This window comes from Tamandua tetradactyla, chromosome 10 (genome assembly GCF_023851605.1).
Source record: "Tamandua tetradactyla isolate mTamTet1 chromosome 10, mTamTet1.pri, whole genome shotgun sequence".
Lineage (NCBI taxonomy): Eukaryota > Metazoa > Chordata > Mammalia > Pilosa > Myrmecophagidae > Tamandua > Tamandua tetradactyla.
The window spans coordinates 57,575,009-57,598,256 of record NC_135336.1 but is presented as its reverse complement, the minus strand read 5'-3'; positions in this window follow the sequence as shown (position 1 = coordinate 57,598,256).

Genomic DNA, 23,248 nt, shown 5'->3' with positions numbered 1-23,248 from the left:
CTGAGGGAAGTTCTTGAAAATACAGCACAGAAATTTTTTAGGATATGTGAAGCCAACTGTGTTTTTAGCCTTATAACTCTCACATTTCTAAATAATTGGATTAAAAAATACAAATGAATTTTGCCAAAATGTTTCCTCGGTTAAATTTTAATCCTGGGTGGTGTCCAGTGAAATGTACTGCAGATGTTTCTGATTAGTTTTCTCTTGTTAAATAATTTTAGAGGCTATAATGAAGCATTGAGTGGTACTTTTCTTTGTCTTTCTAATACAATTTCTATAGGAAACAAATATGCATTGCGCTCCTCGGAGGATCAAACTGAGCTCAAACTACATGGTCTGTAGATTTAAGTTTCTTGCACTCTGCCAGACACTTGTAAACAAGACAAAGCAGTTGAGGATGTTTTCTATTGCTAAAATTAATGTTCTGGTTTCAGAAAGGAAAGGAGGAATATTGTCTCCCTAACCTATCTTCTTCACAGGTTTTAGGAGAGTAGGGAACTCCATCCAAACTTAAAAGAACCAGACGAGAACAAACTCATCCCTTTTAGTAATTATGCTCTTACATGTAATAATGTACCCACCACCTTATAGAATTTAATTGTCACTGAGATATTAACATAAGCGAATAATTTTTCAAGTGTTTTCATTAGTGTTGCTGTGGAAATTATATATAATTTAATATTGATATTATATATCCAATTCAGGATTATTTAATAAAACCAGATGTAGCATCTATAGTAAGAAAAAAAAAACCTTGAGATTAGTTGTAAAGATAAAGGGAACCTATATGAGAAATTAATAACATTGGTATTTATGTAATACCTTCAGGCACTGTTCACATATATTAATTGCAGTTAATTATCCTGATACCTTTCATTTGTAGTTATTTCAAACCATTTTACATATTTTAACAATCAACCAGTTTAGTAGATATGTCTACAAATGTGTGTTCAATCTATTGTACATTCAGTCCTTGCTTAACTGGCTGAAAAACCAGGATAATTTCTTTAAATGTTTATGTGTTCATCCAATTTCAGCCATACTGGTGGACTTAGGTCTTTTAAACATAATAGTGTTTTCTCTGGTTCCATCTCAGGGCTATAGCCTTGCTTCTCCTTCAACCAAGAATCCCCTTCATTTAGATATGGACAGGCTCCGTCCCTCCCTTTATTAATGTCTGTGTAAATGTCATATGCTCAGTGAACCCTTTCCTGAGCAACTTATGAAAAAGAGTTCTCTTTTCCGACCTGGTCATTCACCATTTCCATAGCCTCCTTGATTTTTCTTCTTAGTAATTGTCACAAGTTTAAATGAAAACAATGTCAACCTGCTTACTTTATGGTTGTCTATCTTTCTAAGTAAACCTTAGCCTCACGAGGGCAGAAACTTTGTTTTGTGCCTCTGTGTTCCATGCAGAGAGCAAAGCAGGTGCTCAGTAATTATTTGTTGGATGAATCAGGAATGCACTGGAATTGGCAGGAAAAGATCTCTGCCAGCTGTTAATGTTTTGGGGGAAAGGGTCACTATATTACTAAGGATTTTTTACTATAACTTTACCATAATTTTTTTTACCATAACTATAACTTTTTTAATACACATTTAATAGAAGAATGAGTTCAGGTGAAAGGATGTTATTTTAGAAATGTGTAATGTCTTCCAGAATTGAAGTTGGGTTACAGTTTCAGTGACTCAAAGTGTTACAGATGGAACCATTGCATAAGACAGTGAATGAAACCGAACCAACTGCAATAAGCTATCTCATTTGCAGTTCGTTGTTTTCATAAAACACACCCATCAATCAACCGAAACCAGCTGCTCAGTGTTCAAAAGCTATGGGTGAAATTCTCTATGAACAAGATAATAAGCTGAAGACTAAAATACATGTGAGCTTCTAATTCAGAAATGCTTGCTAGGCTTTTATTAAACTAGCACATTATAAAAAAAGAACTCCTTCTACTCTACTTTTGAATTTGTCCGGTATTCTGATAACCTTCATGGATCAGAGAAAAAGAATCTTACTTTTATGAAGCTTTTACTTTATTCTTCTGATAGATAGAATTGAAATAATTTTAAACAGATTTTTTAATGTGAAATACAATTTTAATTACAAAAATGTTTCATTTACTACTCATCCATTTTACTCAATTCACACCCAACAGTAAACTAACTTGATATACAGACCCCAGGATCAGTCTCCCACTCTTGCATTTGTCTTAGTGTAGCTTTCTATTACATTCTGGATTTCTTAGGGCTTTACAATTTTCAAAATAATACTCTATGACCAACCATGATGCTCAAACCAGCTCAGTTTTCCTCTTTTACTTATAGAATTCTGGCAAACTTTCTACGTGATGTTTGACCAAAGATTTAAATTCAAGTTTCTTCTGTGAGTTTACTTTTCTTAACTCAGGTTCTGTGAGTAGAAATTCAGTGTACAGTCTATGCCTTACTTTTTATTTATGTGGAATAATAAATTCATCTGGCAGTGTATTCAGAACCAGAAGAAGCCTAATTTTTCACTCTGTACTTGGATTAGCCACATACTAGGCACTTTATCCCGCCTCAAATCAATCTGTACCATAAGAAACACACCTTATATAGTAGCATTGACGGTATCTACATCTTTTTTCTGAAACTAAGTCACCTTGCTTTTCAAACTGGAACCATTATATTTATTTCATCTGTCTATTATCACCCTGTTCTAGGAATGAACTTGGTTTTAGAGGTAAATGGCTGCTAAACGGGACCTGAACTCTTTTTTCAAGACTTGATGATCTCAAAGGAAAATCTAAAACGGAGCCTAATATTGGCATTATTTATAATCTATTAATTGAGTGCTTACAATGTGCCAAAATGTCCAAGCTATAAAATAAAGCAGGCCTTCTCTGCCATTCAGAGTTCAAATATGAAAGGAAAGATAGACATAAATTCAATAAATAGGAAACAATATGCAGAAAACATGCTAATGCATAAACAGGCATTAGAGAGGATGTGTCATCAGGCATGAGTTGGAGCACAACCCTTACATAAAATTGAATAAATAATCCATAAAGAGTGAGTAGAATGAACAAAGTCTTGAATACAAGAAATTGCATGGAATGTTGGAAAATGAAGAACAGTTTCCTGGCCTGCTTTTCAGCAATGATTTTCAAGGTGGTAAATGAGCCTGAATATCACCTGAACCCATACTAATGGGCCAGGGATCTTTTGCAAACATGACCAGAGACTTTCAAACTTTAGTGTCCATAAGAATAAACATAGGGGCCACTTGAATGCTGATTCCAGGGATCCAATCACAGAGATTCTAATTCAATATGTCAGGGATGGACAAAGTCATATGCATGTTAACAAACATTTTGAGAGTTTCTTTATTCATATCAAGTCAATTTCAGGTAAGTGGGGCCCCTGTTCCAGGTGCTGCACCCCAGGGGCTTCCCATGCTTTGGAGTGCATTTCCTGAAACTTTCCACATCCCCAGCAATACCTTGGAACATAGGAGGCTTGCAGTGTGGCCAAGCAGTGTCCCTTGAGCCTTTACTAAGATTCTCGTGGATCTTCAGCCCAGTTTCTCTCCTTTAGGATGCTTTCAACCCTATTCCACAATCATAATTTCAACAAATGCCTGGATGTACCTATTAGATTGTCCCATTGCCTTAGTATTTCCTCATGACATCATGTGAAGTTGAACCGCCATAATGTAGCTGCACACTAAATTGGAATGACTTTCGCTCACATTGGGGCTACCTCTGGCACCAACCCTTGGGCTATGAACCACATAAAAAGACCTATGTATCAACTTTTGCCTTTCCACTGGCTCTCATCTATCTGTATTCTAACTTTCATGTTGGTACTTCCTCTGGTATACAGCATCAGAGTATGGCTGGTTGGTGAGCAGGCTATACTATGGGCAACTTGCCTCTGGAACCCATGGATATCTTTTCCCCTCTTCCACCAGCCTCATGTCAGAGGTGGTCACGCTTATCTCCTCTGAGAGTTTTCAAGACTGTAACTCCACAATACCGATGGACTGTTCTGATAGATATCCACTCAGCCTCTGATTGATGCAATCACCTTCTGCCCTTCTAGACCAGTCTTAAGCCATGCTAGATGAGGGATGCAAGTTCTTTGTGTGAAGTCTTCTGGCTTTGTCCATCTCTCACTATTTTACCCACTGGTGGCAGTGTGAGAAGGAAAGGTCAACATTCAAAGAGATCACATCCCAGGAATTCAGTGATTCTGGCCTAAAAATTTCAAGTGAAGCTATAGTTGAAAGGTGACCAAAAAAAGAATTCTCTTTCACTTTTTCCTACCTACTCTGTATAAAATTTGCATTTGTGCTCATTATCTAGGAAGTACAATAAAAACATTTGAGGGAGTACTCGGAAGCCAGTAGTCACAATTGGTACAATGGATAATGCAAGATCATGAGTAATGATGCTGCCAAAATCAACTACATGATGTATAGAACTGGGGAAGCAAGAAAGTTTATATGGTTTCCATTCAACCAGGATCCAAAGGTTCATGGCATTGTGAGCAATGACAATATTGTCACCATTTTCTCATGGTGGGAGATAAAAAAAAAAAAAATCTAGTCAGAAATGATAGGGTTGACAGTAAAGGACACAGAGGTCATTCCTGGACCTGCAGGAAGAGATGGTGCCCAGATACTGCAAAGAATCTTTTCAACCACTGAATGGACAATAAACAATTACCTAAGTACCTTTCCTTTATCCATTATTCTAAGTCTTCATTGATAAATCGCTATGCCTGACATGATCCCATGTACACTGTAATACATTTTTTATTCCAAATGTTTATATAGACAAAGGGTTCTCAAACACATCCAAGGGCAACTGATTCAGAAGGCAGGTCAGAGTAGTAACCAAGAAGATTCAACCTTACCGTTGGTGAATGAGGATGAGGGCAGGAATGAAGATGAGGCAAGACTCTGTATGAGATTTGATGAATGAGTGAAAGGTAGAAGACATGATCTTTACAGATTTTTTAAAAATCAGTATTTATCTCAGACTGTTGCTGGGTTTTACCTGGCCTCATTTCCTGATTCTAACCTACGCACAGCTAATTTGTTCATTGTTGATCTTTATTTGTCTGACCTAGTTGCTTGCCAAAGCCTTAAGAGCTGCATGTAACCTTAATGATGCGAACCTGTTTAAGTTAGTATCCATGAGGATTAGGTTCTGGTATACGTTTTTATTATCTTCAACAACAAGCCACGTCATGGTGCCCAGTGAAGAATAATGTCCCTGCAGTCTGTTGGCTTGCTCATTTTCCAGCCACATTGCATCATTAGAAGGAGCAATTCTATATACTCATATGTATGTTTAATTGTTATCATCACCAGCACTTTATTCAATGTATGTAAAATGACTTTCTGAATTTAACATCACAATCACAAGAGATTAAGAGATTAATTAATGGAATCAGAGATTTTAAGAGTCCTTTATTACTCGCCATTGAATAGTTTGCTAAATGAGACCCTGGTGTTCAAAAAGCCTTGACTAGGGAACACAGGTAGTTCAGTGGTAGAACGCTCGCCTTCCATGAGGGAGACCCAGGTTCGATTCTCGGACCGTGCACCCAAACAAAAAAAATGTCTTGACTTACCCCATTTGGTGTCTTATTTACATCAGATAATAATTTATACATTATGAGATGAAACATTTAATTGTTCTGAATTTGACAACTCTTCTTTCTGATTATAGTCTCTGAAAACACTTGACTGATGAAGAATCATGTTTTAAAACACTGGACCTTTGTTTCTATATAAACTCTGTGGGGGAACCAAAAATGTGGTGTACACACATTTGTTACATCATTTATTCATGTCAATAAAATATCATATGAGTTAACAATGGTTAGCTATTACGTCATCTTGAAATGATGATTGCCACTTTTAACCTACTTATCCTGTTAATGACTTTCTTTGTTTTTCTACACATAGTTCATATGTGACAAACATTTATTTATCTCAAGGTTTCTAGAACCCTATATTATGCTTTTACCTCATAAATGCTTTCATTAGCTTGAGTTTTGGATAGTTTTTCATTTCCTCCATAAATGATATTTTAATTGAGATATTCATAAAGGTCTAGTTACATGGAACGCTGTCACCGACTTTCAGCTCCAAATAAGCCGTTACTGACATACAGAGAACTCAATGCACAAAAATCTCAGTGGTATCAATATTAGCACTTCAAGTATTTATCTGGTTATTCACAGAGAATAAACCCTGGCTTCTTTATTCCAGAACACTGTAAGGCAAGGATTTTCACACCTTAGAATATATAAGGGTCATGCTGGGGGCTTATTTGAATGGAGATTCATGACCTTTTCCAGAGACTGTACCTATTTAGTATAGAGGAAGGTTCTAATAATTCTGAACCACATTAAGACATGTTGCCCTAAAGAGATGAGGCTCAATGATTAGACACTAAAATTACAGAATTTCTTTATATTTGCAGTGGGCATTTACCTTAGTCATCTCTCTATCAATATCGTCAGTCTCACTAAATTTCGGATCTCCAAAGTGGATGCAGACAATCGAAGGAAAAATGTTAGAGCTCAATTTTCTTTTAAAAATTGTATCCCTTTTCATTTTTACTTTTTGACAAGGTTTTATAACATGCAAGATACATAAGCAAAGCAATAAGCTATTACATTTGTAAATAAATAGATATGTATATATTGGAAGTGCTTACTCAAAAATTTTAATGATGAGGAAGTAAAATTTCAGAAGTTTGACAGTCTCTGTTACAGATTATACTAGTATTGATTATGTTTCCATAACACACAACACTCAATATAAGTTCATAACACCACAAGATGTTTCTTTCCTTTACCACATCTGTTGTGGGTTCAGGCAGCTGTCCTAGGCAACTCTTTTCCACAAAGCGACTTAGTGAGGAGGGCGTGGCATTTCGTAACTGTACCATCTCAAACACATGGCCTCCTTGGGCTGGGCAGTAAAGAAAGAGAGGGGTGGAAAGTTATGCAAAAGCTCTAAGAAGTACATTTTATTGACAAAGCAAAGTCCAAGTACACACCTGGGTATAGGGCAGTGAAGAAGTGCAATCGTCCCATGTGTAAGAAATATTGGGAAGCAACTCTCATATCTGTCACATGCTTTCAACACAAATCCGATCTACAGTTCAATCTATCCAGTTTTAAACATATTATAAATGTTTATACACACACACCCACAGGCCCCCACACATACACATACAGCAGTGATGACCCTGGAACTGTATGCATACAAACATATGAAAAATTTGTATGTATGTCATTTTTAAATTAACCTAACATGTTACGCAGTAGAAATTGCAGGTTGAAATTCTACTAGGCTATATTTCTTCCCATCTGAAAATCATCCTTTGATATATCAAATCAGTTACTAGAAGGAGATAAAAATTATTCTTCTCTCTAGGCTACTATTATGCTTAAATAGATTGTAAAAACAGTTGAATAGCATTCAGCTTCAGCATCATGATCATATTATATATTTAATTTTAAAGAGATGAAATATGGTTATAAGAAAACTTGGAATTTTGGCATTCCTGTTCCACAGAAGCTATGGAGGTATTTAAATTATCCGAAAAAAAATACAGACAATTCACTGGTTTCTATGCCAAATTCCATCAGTTTGAAGGGATTTCACTTTTCACAGCCAAGTTTTAAGCATGAGGAAATTATAAATGGAAACATATTGTGTCCTCTGATCTTGGAGGTGGCAACTTTGCTACAGAACTGGATGAGACATTGATCTCATTCTTTGGTTTTCCGCTCTTTTTATGAAGAATTTAAATTTGCTATATTTTAACCAACAGTTAAAAGATCTTGCATGGCCCCAGTGAAAAGAGCAATGTTTCATAACTACATAATAGCTTCATCAGAAAATAAGAGTCTGCTTCCTGCAGTGAAGCCACAAATATGCTGAAAGGCCCTAGCTTTCTGCAGCATGTACAGTGATCTCTGTTTGAGTTATTTTGAACCATTTTCCTTCTTTGTGGTGGCATGAGATATCTGGCTGTGTGGGTGTACATGTACATTTCACAGATTTTTTGAATAATGCATTCTTTGGGAGAAAGAGAATGTTATAAGCACTTAAAGCATTTCTCTGTTTGCTTATTAGTTTTCTCTAGCAATTCAAGATTGATTGAATAGAAGAATAAAAAGGATTTTCTAAGGAAAGTAGAAAAAATACCTGAAACTTTTTGTTGTCAGTGCCACAAAATCTTTGATGGCCAAACTACGATCTCAACTGACAATATTCATACTGGGTCAAAGGTAGCCAAATTCATTATCTAGAGGGCCCTCCATTTAGTGATATTAGATTCACAATGTTCATTCATTCATTCTCAATTTCCATTTGATATAGTCAGTGATGATGTGTTTCCAGTTCTAAGTTTCACTTAAAATTTAAAAAAAAAGGGAGTCTTCTAGGTCAGACTTTCTAGAGGGCAAGTTAAGTATCTTGAGTGCTTTCATGGCTTACTTATACTGATTATATGATGAGAAGATGACTTTGGTGAATTTTCCCTGGAGAATTTCATTCTGATCTGTGCCTTTCATAGCAATCTAGGTCTGTATTAGAACAAGCAGGGCTGATGCATTATTTCCATTCTTTTTTCTATTATTTCAGGAGGAGTTTTCACATTCTCAGTAAAATTACAAAGAGAATAATTTCAATAGTTCATAAGAGCCCATACTTATTGAGTATTTACTATGTGCCAAGCATATCTCATTTAGTGCTCATATCAACCCTGAAAAATAGGTCATAATTATCGCAATTTCACACATGGGGAAATGAAATTGTAGAGGTATCCAATTATCCAAGCCAGTTTGTGGTAGAATTAGAACTCACACCCTGAGCCTGTTTGACTGGAAATCTCGTGCTTTTACCCTCTATGCTAAAGCCTGTGCTTTAAGATTTGCTTCCCATGTCATACTAAATTTGTCCCCTCTCGCCATGTCCTTTCTTATCCTGACTAATTGACAACTCCTGAGGATTTATTATTTGGCGTCTTTATTTGCTAAATTTCAACATATTTTCAACAGAAGACATAACCACCCTGTGCAAAATTTGCCCCCCCCCAAAAAAATGTAGTGAACTTCCCCCACCTAAAAATTAGCGAACATTTTAACGGCAAATGCCATTAAATCCTGAAATAAAACACTTGAAATGCAATTGCAAAACACCTCAACCTATTAACTAAAACAAAAAATAATAAGTGATGTAGAGTGATTATCCATTGCAGGGATGTTGCACCCTGTGCCCTCAGGAGGCGTACTTTAACTTGGAAGTGTAGTTCATCATCAGATTAAAATTTTCTGCTTAAATTATGCATTTCACTTATAAATATATTTTCAGAATGAATGATTTGAAGCCAGTTGGAATGATCACAGACTGAATATCTAATATTCTCGACATTATGTCCTGATATTATAAGCTAGACTCAGAGAAGCAGTAAAGCAATAAAATGTTTTAGAAATGACCAAATTCCCTCAACCCTGTTTGCCTTAATAATCCAAGGTCATTAAGTTCCCAAGGAGCCACTATCACAAGTTAAAAATTGGAATCATTATATCACAAGAGAGAAGATAGAGAATAGTCATATACTTCCAAAGGGCAATATTATTATTTTTGACGTTTTTATGGTTAAAAACATAGATTTACTTGATGAATTTTGCTAATTGATCAGTAAACAAAAGTACAAAAAGAAGTTCAATGTTGAACACTAAGCAAAATCACAAGCAGTTTTCATTTCCTGCCAACTGTTTCTTTGTTTTAGGAGTGAGCTCTAGCTCCTAGTTAAAGTATCCTGACTTTCTTTGAAAGCAACTTATTGGCTTCCTGACTAAGATCATGTGCTTTCAATTTCTTTTGCATTTTACCACTTACTTTCTGTGGTATTCTTTCATGGATAAATGGCTGCCTGGCAAAATAGAAAATGAACCACAGTATATAATTAAGTTCTTTTGCACAATGGAAGTTAGTCATCGACACAATTAAACCACTGGCTTCAGAATTCAGAACCGAAGGAATGAGCAGTGTAATCAAATAGCATTCATTTCAATAAAATTTTCCTAAAATATCAGATTGAAGCGCTCTGCCTGCTTTTTTGTTGTTGTCACAACAAGACCCTGAAATACATTATTTTTCCAAAACTGAAAAAAATTCAGATTGGACAATACCTTATTCTTATATATTCATTATTTACACATTTTTCACTCTTTCTGAACCTCATATAGAAACTTCAGCTCATCAGTGGTAAGAAATGACATTTTAGAGGTTTTTTTCTGCTAAAGCCAAAAAGAAATGTCCTAAGATGTAAAATGTACTTTTTTAAAATAACAACTTAACAATATTCTACTGTTTTATGTAATACATAATGTGAAATTAAATGAAATTAAATATAATATGGAATATTTTTCCATTCTTTAATTATGACTAACACTGTTTCAGTTTTAGGCAGAAATGGTGTATTTTAGAGCTGTTTTAATTTTATGATGCAGAATTTAATTTTGTATAAACTGTCAGCAGGAAAGACATTTATCTAAGTTCAAATACGTTGGGTTCATTTACTAAATACAAGTAAACAACTTTAAATATAATTCTCTGCTAGAGTATATAATGTTTTACTTTTGAAAGGAAAATTATTCTTTGGTCTTCTCCAAGCAATTTATTTCCAAATATGTTTAGAGGGAAATATGGGAGCAAAACTCTTGAACAGAAAACAATGAAAGATCCGTTTATTAATTAATAAAAAATATTTCAAATTGCCCCTTGCCCTCTGACCACATTACTAATTAAAATCATATTAATACATTTTAATGGAAACACATCAATTCCAATAAAAAGCATAAACTTTGAAAATATAGAATTACCCATTTAGATAGATGCTATAAATTTGTTATATTGTTCAATAATTCAATGACTTCAACTGTTGTGGATGTAGTGTATGAAGACTTAAGTAAAGAAGACTGGGTGTAAAATGGACATAATTTTTGGAAGTTACCGGAAAACTTCTCCTTTTACATTTTTTCTTCCTCACTATGATAACACTTGTCCACAATCAAATGTGTTAAAAATATAAATTTTCAGAAAACCCCAATGATATTCTGCAATTAGTATTTCTGATATATATTTTTTCTTTTTAGGGGGTGCATGGTCCAGGAATCGAACCTGGGTCTCCCGCATGGAAAGCAAGCATTCTACCACTGAACCACCCTTACACCCTGATACTTTTTTGACTAGCCATTTGTTTTTCCTTTGATGGAGGAGCCATAAACATTTTCTGGTTGATGATAATTTTAGGTGGACACCTGACTCACTCTAATAGCCACTATAGTATTTCATAAATTATGAATTTGGCATAAATGGGAAAGCAGTTATTAAGTTGCTGGAAAAAATAATGGTAGGATAAGGATGCACGACGAGCAAGTATGGTTTGGTTTTGGAAAACTTTGCTTTTCCAAATTGCCTGTGATCATGCTGCCCCCACCTCACACTAGATTGCACCACCCTCAGCTTTTCCTAAAGGACAGTAAAGCCCTGTGTCTTCTTCCTTGAATGCTACTCTTCCCTCATCGTGCTTTGTTCAGTGTTTTGCTCTAGCTATTTCCTCCAGTGACCTTGAATGTTAAACATTGGTGCATGGCTGTGGATTAATAAATTGCATCCTTCAGGAAGGTAGGGAAGGACCTGTGCCTTATGCCAGAGAATGGTCCATAGATATGAACTTTCAGTTGGGGATCATGCTTGCAGGAGGATACTTTGAGTCAGATTTTCCTTTTTCGCAGAAGAGGTAGGCACGCACTTACATGACCTACTGCAAGGATAGACAACATCTGGCCATATTATTCAGACCATCATATGACCTAATTTAAATAAGTTTGCAGAAATCCGGCTCACTGAAGAAGAGGTTGGAACATACCATTAAGTAGCCCGTGATCAGGTTCAAGCATGACATAAGTGGGTTGTAAGTGAAAAAAGGGATTAAAAAATAAAATCTGAACTAGGAAAAAAAAAAAAAAAGGCAAAGCACAGCTTGCTAGTTTAGTAGCTCAAAGAATGTTTCAGTATATTAACTAGCTGGGGATGGGGTGAGGTGTCAGCAAGGGGTAGTTATTAAGAAGGATAAGCAGGGCGTCTGGGCATGAAGAATGAAGTTTGGTCAAGACTGTGAAATTAGGAGTAGACAGCAGTAGCAACACCAGGGCACAGACGTCCTGACCAGCAACCCTATCCGCTACTGTCTGGCAGCTCAGGTCCTCCACTGGTCTCCAGGGGAAACACCATCAAGATCTGGGTACGGCGTTTTCCATGAAGTATTTACAGTGAGATGATTTTCAGGTCAATTTATTCCTTCCTTCAAGTATAAACGCTCAAATTATTTATTGGGTGCTTGCCATGTGTCACATAGTATCAGAATATAAGACATTGATATCTTATTTTAGATTCATGACATTAGATTCTACTTGAAGAGAGGATGTTAGACTCTACCTAAGGTAAAAAAAAAAAAAAAAAAAATTACCTGAACAAAACAATGTGAGCAGCTAGAGGAGAATGTAGAAGGTACACGTGACTGGGTGAAGGGTTCAAGGGGGAAATCTCAGGAAGAGGTGGTTCCTCAGCAGTGCTGAAGACAAAGAGGAAGAGGAAGAAGGCTAACAAATGCCCCAGGTAGCCGGGTAGCACCTGCAAGACCGAATTCCCAGAGGTGAAGAATGAGCAGAGCAGAAAACTACACAGAGAATGCAAAGGGACAAGCGGTCGTCATAGCTACGCGCCACACAATGTCCTGAACAGAAGCTTGGACTTCATCTTGAGGTAACAGGGAGCGTTGAAGGATTTAAGCAGAAGCAGCACTTTCAAATTTGTCTTTTAAGGATTGTTCTGGGTTCAACGAAGGATGGAGGCAGGGAAACTAATTTGGCAATTGTTGCAGTTAAAGGAGAAATGGCAAGGATTTTTTTTTAAATGGTGTCTGTGAAGATTATACTAAATTCTGTAAGTCCTCTTGTTTGTGTAAATGTAACTCTCATTACTTTACAGGCTTACCTGCTCCCTTTTAAACTTAAGAAAGTGTGACCACTCCTTTATTGCTTTAAGTAAATTCACAATTTCCAGACAAGAAATATAGTAGGCTCTTCAATGTATGGATACATCTTACTCAAAAGAAGATATCTTCATTAAACAAGTCTACATAGTAAATAAATAGGCAATTTAGAAATGGGGTATCATATTTTAAACCTTTTTTACAATTCACTTCCAGAGGGAGACCTTGTAAGATAGATCTCCTCTGAACTCCTGCTCACTTGCCAAGTCTAATGAAGAATTGCTATTGTGGGTTGTTATTCAAATGTAAGGGGTGATTCGACCAACCATTTAAAAATACTCTAATAGCAGAAAACTCATATTGTCCTGTTTCTGCATCTATCACTGTTATCAGGTTTTCTCTAAGTAGTAGAACCTTTGTTTATGGAGTTTTTTTTTTTTTACATGGGCAGGTACCAGGAATTGAATGCGGGTCTCGGGCATGGCAGGCGAGAACTCGGCCTGCTGAGCCACAATGGCCTGCTCTACGGAAATTATTTTAAGATGTAGAGGAAGGCATTGAAGTAGAGACTTAGAGAATATTAATATGAAAAAAATCTGATATGTTAATAAGAAAAAATAAGGATGTTAGTTATAGAGGATAATTGAAATTTTGCCTTCTTCAGAATTAATAATTTTAAATGATCATATTTATTGATAAAAGTCTCTGGACTTAAAGCCAAAACATGTAGTTTTGAGTTCTTCCATCTGCTAACTGGTTTCAAAATGTATTACTCTTTTTTGGGCCTTCAGATGGAACAAACTAGATGATATTAAAAGTTCCTTCGAGTTCTAAGTTTCTATGAGTCTTTGGACTTTAATCATTTACAAATTAATAAATATATAGGCCATTTAGTAATATATTAAAAACACAAAAGAGGGTTGATATCTGTTTTTACCACCTAATTTTCTGCCTTAATTTCTCTGAAATTCTGTTTGCTGAAATGCAAAGCAAATTCTTTGTCATACATTCTTAATCATCTACAACCTTTTCTATTTAGCTGTGGGTAAAACATGGCATATGTACACTAATAGTTTCACATGCAGGAATTGAACTTATTTTATGAAGGGAAAATGGACTCTAGTCTGTTAGTCTTTGGACTGATGCTTTCAGACAAAAAATGAAATAATTGTCTCAAATTATAAGGACTACCCAGAGCTTCAACCCCCAACTAAGTTTCATTGTTTTCTAAGAATATTAAAACTGTTTTATAAATATTAAATAACCCAATTATTAAAAAAAGTTAACTCTTGAAGATGATAGTGTTTGTCTGGTTATTCAAAGTTCAGTCTTTAAATGATATCTCAATTGTACTTGAGAGGTCTGCGACCCAGAGAAATATAGCATCTTAATGGGCTGTAAACCTTTCAGAGGTAACATTATTCTCAAACCAATGAAATAGCTGTGAATTCACCTTAACTGACTATGACCCAAGAATTCTCATTAAAACTGTAACCATTTAATGGCTTTTTTTTAAAGACTGCAGATATTTTTAAAACTACGCTTTGACACCAAAAAATTTCTTTTTCAGGGCATCGTAAAATCTGATAATTTGTTAGTTGTCACAAGATTGGAGAATATAAGAGCTTTGTATGAAAATTTCTTCTGGATGTACACTGTTTATCCCATGTCATTTGCAAACTACGTGCTTGCATGTAATCTGCCTAGTTCATAAGGATATTCCCAGTAGCTGAGCAATTTGCATGTTTCGATAACACTACAAAAGAGCCTTTGAGAATCTGTGACAGCTAGGCTCACAGCCAAGATAAATTAAGCATTTTTGTGATCTTTTGAGCTAAAGATTGATGTGCATTTCAAAAAATATTAATGGACTTTGAGAAAGGGTATATTCTATTACACAGAACGTGAGCATTTTGATACTACATAGTTTTTATTTTTAAACACAACTGATTTATTATTCGCCATGGTTTCCGCACTTTCATAAAAAAAATATTTGTTTCTACTACCTCCCCAACTATGCACTATTATTGTCATTATATGAGTTGAATAAACATATCTCAAGTACAACCAAATCAATGTACAATCAGTAGGAGTGTGATGAAATAGAAATGTTAAATTCAGATGTTCATTCTTGAAAATTATATTTCCAGGTATATTGATTGAAATGTCTAAAGGTTGATCAAGTAACTTAAGTACCATAGACATGTGGGAAGGTGTCAGTTTAGCCAGGGTGGTATGTACGTGTGTGTGTTTTTCTGCACAAAGAGTTTTAAAATTTTTGAACCAACATTGAAAAGTAGAAATTTTCATGAGCAATCTAGATACTTCTCTCTTTTTGAAAACTATGAATGATCTGAAGCTAGATAGGTGCTTCTCTTTGGCACTCAACTATATTCATTGGAGACCTATAAGCATTTGAATTTGAACCAATTTTGGACCAACTTGCTAGGCTCTTGTCTTTTTGATGCATTACACAGAAGCATCAGCTCCCCAGAAATATTGTGGAAAGAGAATTTATGAAGGAATTGAATATATACAGGGCCAGAAGCAAGTAAGGCAGCTTTCAATTTTAATGATGTATCTATACAAATTACAGGCATTTCTGGCTCCATGTCAGAATTTGATCACCAGACATACTGAGTGAAGGCACTAACCTGGACTCAAACTGAATCAATTATTGTATAAATTATTATGCAAGTTTTGTGATGTCTATTTTCACATTCACAGTTAACTTTTATTTTAATCTGGGTAACTCATTTCTAATAGATGAAATTATTGGACTACTAAATTCTTCAGAAGTGATATTACATACACATCCAAAGTATATCTTTAGAGCAGACTATGGATATTCTAAAGAAGAGTGAAACAATAGGAGTATTTGGAGACAACATGCTCAATCATGCCTATTGTTTTCTTTTGGAAAACTCAGGGTTTTTAAGCAAAGATACAATGCTGGATTCTTTTTTAGAAAATATTTATGAAGAAATCAGCTATAAGTATTAATTCAGAAATTTTATTTAATTTCATTAAGATTCTTTGCTAGAACACTTTCCAATTGTCATTTAACTCTCGTACCAACATGGCTTTTGAGCAATGGTAAGCAGAAATCATTTTAACCAATGGGGAAAAGGGGTAAATTCTGTTCATCTATAGGTAACAAATTCGGATTGTAACTACTCTTAGTTACTTTGCAGAATGAAAGCCCTCATAAATGTATTAATAACTGTCTCTGAAGTTTAGGAATAATTCATTTTAATTTTTTTGTGAGGCGTTTGTAAAATCATGCAACAGTCTAATTTAGGAAGTAAAATCTATACTTAATTTATGAAAAGCATTATTTCAAATATTCAGAAAGGATTAAAAGTACATAAAGATGCATTTTTTTTATTTAGCTCTCTGGGGGAGGAAATGTTGGTTTTGTCCATGTATTTAGTTTCTTTTAAAAATAATAATAGGAAATATAGAAATGTATATTTAAGATAGACAGTATATCTTTGTCAGGTTTAAGATAATAACAAGAAACATAATTTTATGAGTCATAGCTTGCTTGACTTTAATCCTTTTAGACATTGCAACCATTTGATTAAGTGCTATATGAGCTTTCTCCCCCAACACTTTCAAAGTGTCATCTGTCATAGCCTTCCTGTCACAGCCATAAAATATGACTGTCTAATGATATTAGAGTCAAGAAATATGATGTTGGGTTTGGCATTTCAGATCACTATGGGTCCTTACTGTAAACTATGTAGCAGGCCCCTGTGTATATAACAAAAGAGAAGATATCAACTGAGACAGTGAACATGGCAGATGTTGAAAAAAACAGACTGAAAGTATTGTAACTTTATTGTCCATTTCTGTCATATTCAAGACAGAGTATCAGGAAGATAAAAGTTGATTCTTCCTTAATTTTTTCTGATAAAACTATTACAATGTATGAATGTATTTATAAGCTAATAAAAAGTTAGCATTTAGGCAAAATCACCTGGTCAGAACAGTCACAATAATTGAGTTGCTTAGAGTAATAGTACAGCTCAGAAACCAATTCTGGATTTGTTATTACTTTGTCTCTGAAAGTATTATCCTAATATGCTACTGACCCTAAAAGTGTCAACTAATTGTGGAGCATGATCTCATGGGCTTTAGAAAAAGGCAAAATAGTCCAGTAATATATAATTCATCTATGAAAAATTTGGAAAGTTATTTAACTTCACTTGCTTATTTTCCTTATTTGTAAAACTGTACTTCCAATATCTGACTGATAGAATTCTTTTGTGAATTAAATGGAATAATTAGTGTGAAAAATTTAGCAGAATGCTTGACACATAGTAACTGCTCAATAAAAGGTAGTTATAGCTTTCATTGGTAATATTTTTGGAAACATATAGGTTAATATATCCTTATCGTTTTACCTGAACTTTGGATATTCGGGTCACCATACCTCAAAATAATTGAACAGCTTAAAGACAGTGCAAGGAAGCATAACAGAACTAATTGAGCAGATAAAGTAGTTTTTAAGAATCACTGCTTACGTCTTAGTTTCCTAGGGTGGCAGTAACAAAGTACCACCACAGAAAGGTATCAGGAGAGCTATATTTATTTACAAAGGACACATGTTTCATGGCTCTTGTCTGGCCTTTGACAGTGATTTCATGACAATCCATGTTTCTCTGCCTCAGTTGTCATGTGTTCTTTCTTCTGACTCTCTCTGTATGTGTCAAACTTCCCTCTTCTTATAAAGATGCTAGTCATATTGGACTAAGGGCCCACCGACCATTATGACTCCATTTTAATTTGTGTAATTCTCTTCACTTCCAGATAAAGTCACATTCTGAAGTACTAATGCGTTGGACCCCACATATCATTTTGGAGGACAAAATTCGATCCTTAACATTTTGATTCCAGAATGTACATGGATGTGAAATATGTCAGAACAGATAAGAAGAAAATGTGGAAAGTAGACACGGCCCACAGGGCAGGGAAGACAACACTCAAGAGAAAGTATCATACATCAAATGGAAGGAAGTCTAAACAAAAGATCAGATGTGGAGTGCATGCACTCTTATTAAATAAACAACCACTGGGAACAGTGAGCAAAAGTCAGACATAAGATCTGCCCTCCAAAAACACGTCTGAATGGAAGAACTAGAAAATACATAAGTATGAAAAAACAAGCTTGCTAGACTTCAAAAATGTAGAGAGGGTGAGAAACAATTTTGGAATGGGGGTGTGAGGATCTCCTTAGGTATTCTTCCCAACTAAACAACCAAACTCATGAAAATTATTTTTAAAAGGTCACTTGAGTATCTGGAAATTGTCCAAGGGCTTATAGCAAATGGAGGAACATTTATTCAAGGAAATCTACAAATATCAGTAAAAACAGTGAGAATCTGGCATGTCATCCAGAAACTACTCCCTTTACTCCCTCATCGCAGCTCAGTGTGACAAAATCTCAAGCCCGGGCAGGTGTGGCCAAGATTGGATTCTCTCTCTCCCTGACTCCCAAGCTAAAGTGATGATTTACCTCAGAGAAGAACAGGCTGCAAAGATTAGTCATCCCCTCTCCCCAGCTCTATTTTACAGAAGCCTTATTCCAAGCAAGCACAACTGAGAGAGCTGCTGTTCCCTTCCTCCACTCAGCCCCCACTAGCAGGATGGAAACTCTAACCCAGGTGCTACAGACCAATAATACGAGGACTTTATTGCTCCCTGTTCCAGTTCACATATAGGCGGACATTCCATGCCAAGGAAGGCAAACTTGGAAAACAGAGATACCACCCCTTCCAGCCCATCTAGTGCTGTATCTAAGGGAAGGGTTGTCACTCCAAGAGAAGCAGGCTACTATCCCCACCCCAAGTTCCTCAGCAGTGGCACAATGATTCTATGCAAGGGAAGCGCAAGTCACAAGAACAAAAACCTCTGTACTTCTCCTTAAAAGATTGACTGTATTTGGAAGATGAGAAGAATGTTCTTGTTCAAGGTCAGGGTTGAAATCAATGACTATCTTGGTGGTGAGCAAATAAGAGAAGATTAGTAACTTCATGATAGCAACAAATGAAACAGTAGACCGGCTACAAATTTCAAAAAAGAGACAGAGAAAGACTCATCTAAGAAGACCCTTCCTGGGTTCAAAGCAATCCTCAGTGACTGGCCTGAAAGAAGATTTTTAGTCTGCCGTGCTAATGTAGCCACACTTCATTTGGTAAGACTGTGGTACGATTTATGCTCCAGAGCATTGCTGAAAAAAAAAAAAAATCAACGAGCAGTTAGTGGAGACTAAGAATTATGGGCAACATCACTGGAGACAGACCAGGCAAAACTTAACAGGGAGGTCAGACAAAGAGAGAGTCAGAGGCCTCGGTAAAACCATGGTCCTCTGAGTAGGATAGGGGTTCAGAGAGACTGTGCATGGGGCCAAGGCTACACCTTGAAAAGAACAACACCTGAGTCTGCATAAGAAATAGTCCCACCATGTCCTTAAATAAATAAAGAAGCAAATAACAGCAAGCCCTGGGGGCCGGGAGGAGATCAGGATGAGAGATTGTTACACTTTATTATCTACAGTGTACAATTTTCAACAAGGAAATTATGAGACTTGCAATGAAACAGGAAAGTGTGACCCATGCATAAGGAAAAAGCATGTAATAGAAATTGTCTTTGAAAAAACATAGTGATAAACTTACCAGAAAAGGCTTCAAAGCACCTATTATTAATGTGTTCAAAGCAATAAAGACAAACTTGCTTAAAGAAATTAAAAGAAGCTATGATAGTAATATTTAATTCACTAGTGGATATATCAGTGAAGAGGTAAAAACAAAAAGACCAAATGAAAATTTGGGAGTTGAAAAGTGTAGTAACAGACATGAATTCACTGGAGGTGTCAAACGGTATTTTTGAGCTGGAACAAGAAAGAATCAGTAAATTTGAAGGTAGACTAATAGAGATTATACAATGCAAAAAATAGAATAAGAAGAAGAAAGAAAATTGAATGAAAACTCAGAGAAATATAGGACTCCATTAAATGATCCAATATATGCATCATTAAGTAAATAAATGAGAAGAGAGAGGGAAAGCAGAAGAAAAATATTCAAAGAATTAATGCTTAAACACCTCTTAAATTTGATGAAAATTATTTTCCAGACATCTGAAAAGCTCAGTGAGCTCCAAGTAGGATAAAAAATAAAGAAGTCCACATCCAGACACATCATAGCCAAAATATCAAAACCCGAGAATAAAGAGAAAATCTTGAAAGCAGCAGGCTAAAACGGTTTGTCACATATAAACAACTTCAGCATGAGTAATAACTTACTTCTCATCAGAAATAGTGGCTGTCAGAAGACAGTGGTGTGACATATTCAAACTGCTGTAAGAAAATATAAACTATCATCCAAGAATCTTATAATCAGCAAAAATATCTTTCAAAATTGAAGGCAGGACAGGCCATGGTGGCTCAGCAGGCAGAGTTCTCGCCTGCCATGCCAGAGACCTGGATTTGTTTCCCAGTGCCTGCCCATGCAAAAAAAAAAGATGCAAACTTAAAATATTTTCAAATTAAAAAAACTTAGAGAATTTCTTGCCAACAGCCCCAGCATAGAAGAAATACTAAAGGAACTCCTTCAGGCTGAGAGTAAATAACATCAAGCAATAAATTGAATCCACACAAAAAGTAAATAATAAAAAAGAGCCCTGGGAAATGTAATTATATAGATAATCATAAAAGACAGCATAAGTGCATAGTTCTTGCTCTTTTTTCCCCCAATTTATACCTGATACCATAGCCAGACAAAGACATCAGGGTTAAAAAAACAAGAGACAATTCTAGACTGATATTTCTTGAAAATATTTCTTGCAAAGGCTTCACCAAAATACCAGCAATCTGAATCTAACAACATATAAAACGGATTATATGCCATGGAAAAGTGAGATTTATCCCAGGAATGCAAGATTGATTTAATACATAAAAACTCATCCATGAAATTCACCACGTTAATAGAATAAAAGATGAAAAGCCATGATCATCTCAATAAACACAGAAAGCATATTTTAAAAAATCCAATATTCTTTCATGATAAAAAATCACTCTATGAACTAGGGATAGAAGGAAAACTTCTCAACCTGATAAAGAGCATCTCTGGAAAAACCACAGATAATTTCACACTTAAGGATGAAGGACTGCTGTTTTGGAACAAAGGTTCACCAGAAAAGATTCACTGTGATTCTTGCTTCTATCTCACAAGCTTCAAAATGAATAAAGGCAGATGCATATGCTTGACTGAGCTTAGAAACACTGTTCATTTCATAATTAAAATTGAGTTAGAGAATACTTACATGACATTTTCAGCATCTTAAATGGGAGATAGACAGCCTCTCCTTAAGGTGGAGAATTTCTCAAACATAGAATGATGAAATGATATTTGAGGCCAGAAAAAAGGAAAAGATACTCCCTAGTTATCCTTAATAGTGATTGCTGTCAATGAAACATATCTTGGAACTATTATTATAAATAATCATGGTCTAGATAAATCATTTACCTAGTCCGATAAAATGTTTCTTAAATATTTACCCTTATAGAATAATAGGGCAAATTTCAAGCCCAGGTTCACACATTAGTTTGTATTCCTGAGTGCAGATTTGGTGTACGTGGTTATTATAATTCTTAGAGACATAAAAGGACCTCATTTACCTAAAGTCATTATTTTTAAGTTGAGAATACATGTCAGTACTGGAAGGAAGAATGGCTCAATACAAAATAAATCAACCAAATCAACATCATGACCTATAAAATCCTAGAGAAGAAAGAGTCTATATTATTCCTGCTGATCTAAACAACATTTCTTCCTCAAAGACTACAGCAGTGCATATTCTATAATATTTATATTAAAAATGGAAATAGCCTTAATTTTTGAAAAAGAATACATAATATGTGTGCTAACCTGCACTTTGTATACTGCTTACTCTAACCAAAAATGGGTAATTTATTAAAAGTCTTTAATTTATTAAAAGGCTTCATCAGACCTATTTTATTGACAAATTTTTACTTTAGATAGGTATTATTAAGAGTACATTAATTATATTATTTCCTTTAGGTGCTGCATGTTTACATTTTTATCAGTTTTTCTTTTTCTCTCACATGAAAATTTCATGATATTTTCAGGGTTAGGTATCAGAAATAACTAAAAATTCTTATTTTAATCATTTCAATTAATATACTATAGAATTGCCAGTAAGAATGTATGGATGAAGAGATCGTCTGACAAAACTATTAATTACCTAATGTTTTTGTTTAAAAGAAGTATAAAACTCAACATCAAGATGCTGTGGAGATCCTTTATATAACACTTTTGGTTTGTCCTAGTTAATGTTAGCTACGGCAGAGGATATGTCACCCCCTGAACAGGGGAGATTCAAACAAAGAAGAGTCTCCAAATTTACAGAGAAATGTTGTTGTTAGATTAAGTAGATACATCAGGTATACACACACACACACACACTCACACAAAACAAGCCAGATTCCTATTGACAACCTCCCATCTCCATTTTATTTTAATCGATTTTCTATGAGACTGAGACTGAATTTCAGAGATAAAAATGATTCCTTATTGGAATTAAGAAATGGTGGTATTCTTTTAGCAGCTTCTAATCCTGAGGCAGTGACATGTACAGATTTATATTTAATTCCAGAATTAGATGGAAAACTTTAGTTTAACATGAGAGGGAGAGTCAGATGTGAGTGAATCGCAACCACAAAAATGCTTTACTTCATGTGAAATTGGTGTAAGTGAGAAATTTAAATGGTATTGACAGGAGTGTGAATTTTCTTTTTTGAGAGTTCCACCTGCCTTAAAGTGGAAGCTTCTCCTGCTGCTGCCCATGCTGTCCTCATTTGAGGGATAAACAGAAGTCTCCTCTCCAAAAGTCTGTCAATCCAGCACTTTTCTAAGGCACTGAATTCATTTAGGGGAAATAAATGTGCTAAACGAATACATTGTCAACCCAAAAATGATTTTAATTTTTAAAGGGAGACTTAGCATACCAATTATTCTGAATAATTATCTTAGCAAGTGTTGTTTATTATACCTACTACTACAATAGTGAGCAATATATACCATCATATATACCATTTTAATGAGCAGGTACTATTGGTATCCAAAGTATAACTAGCAAGAAACAGT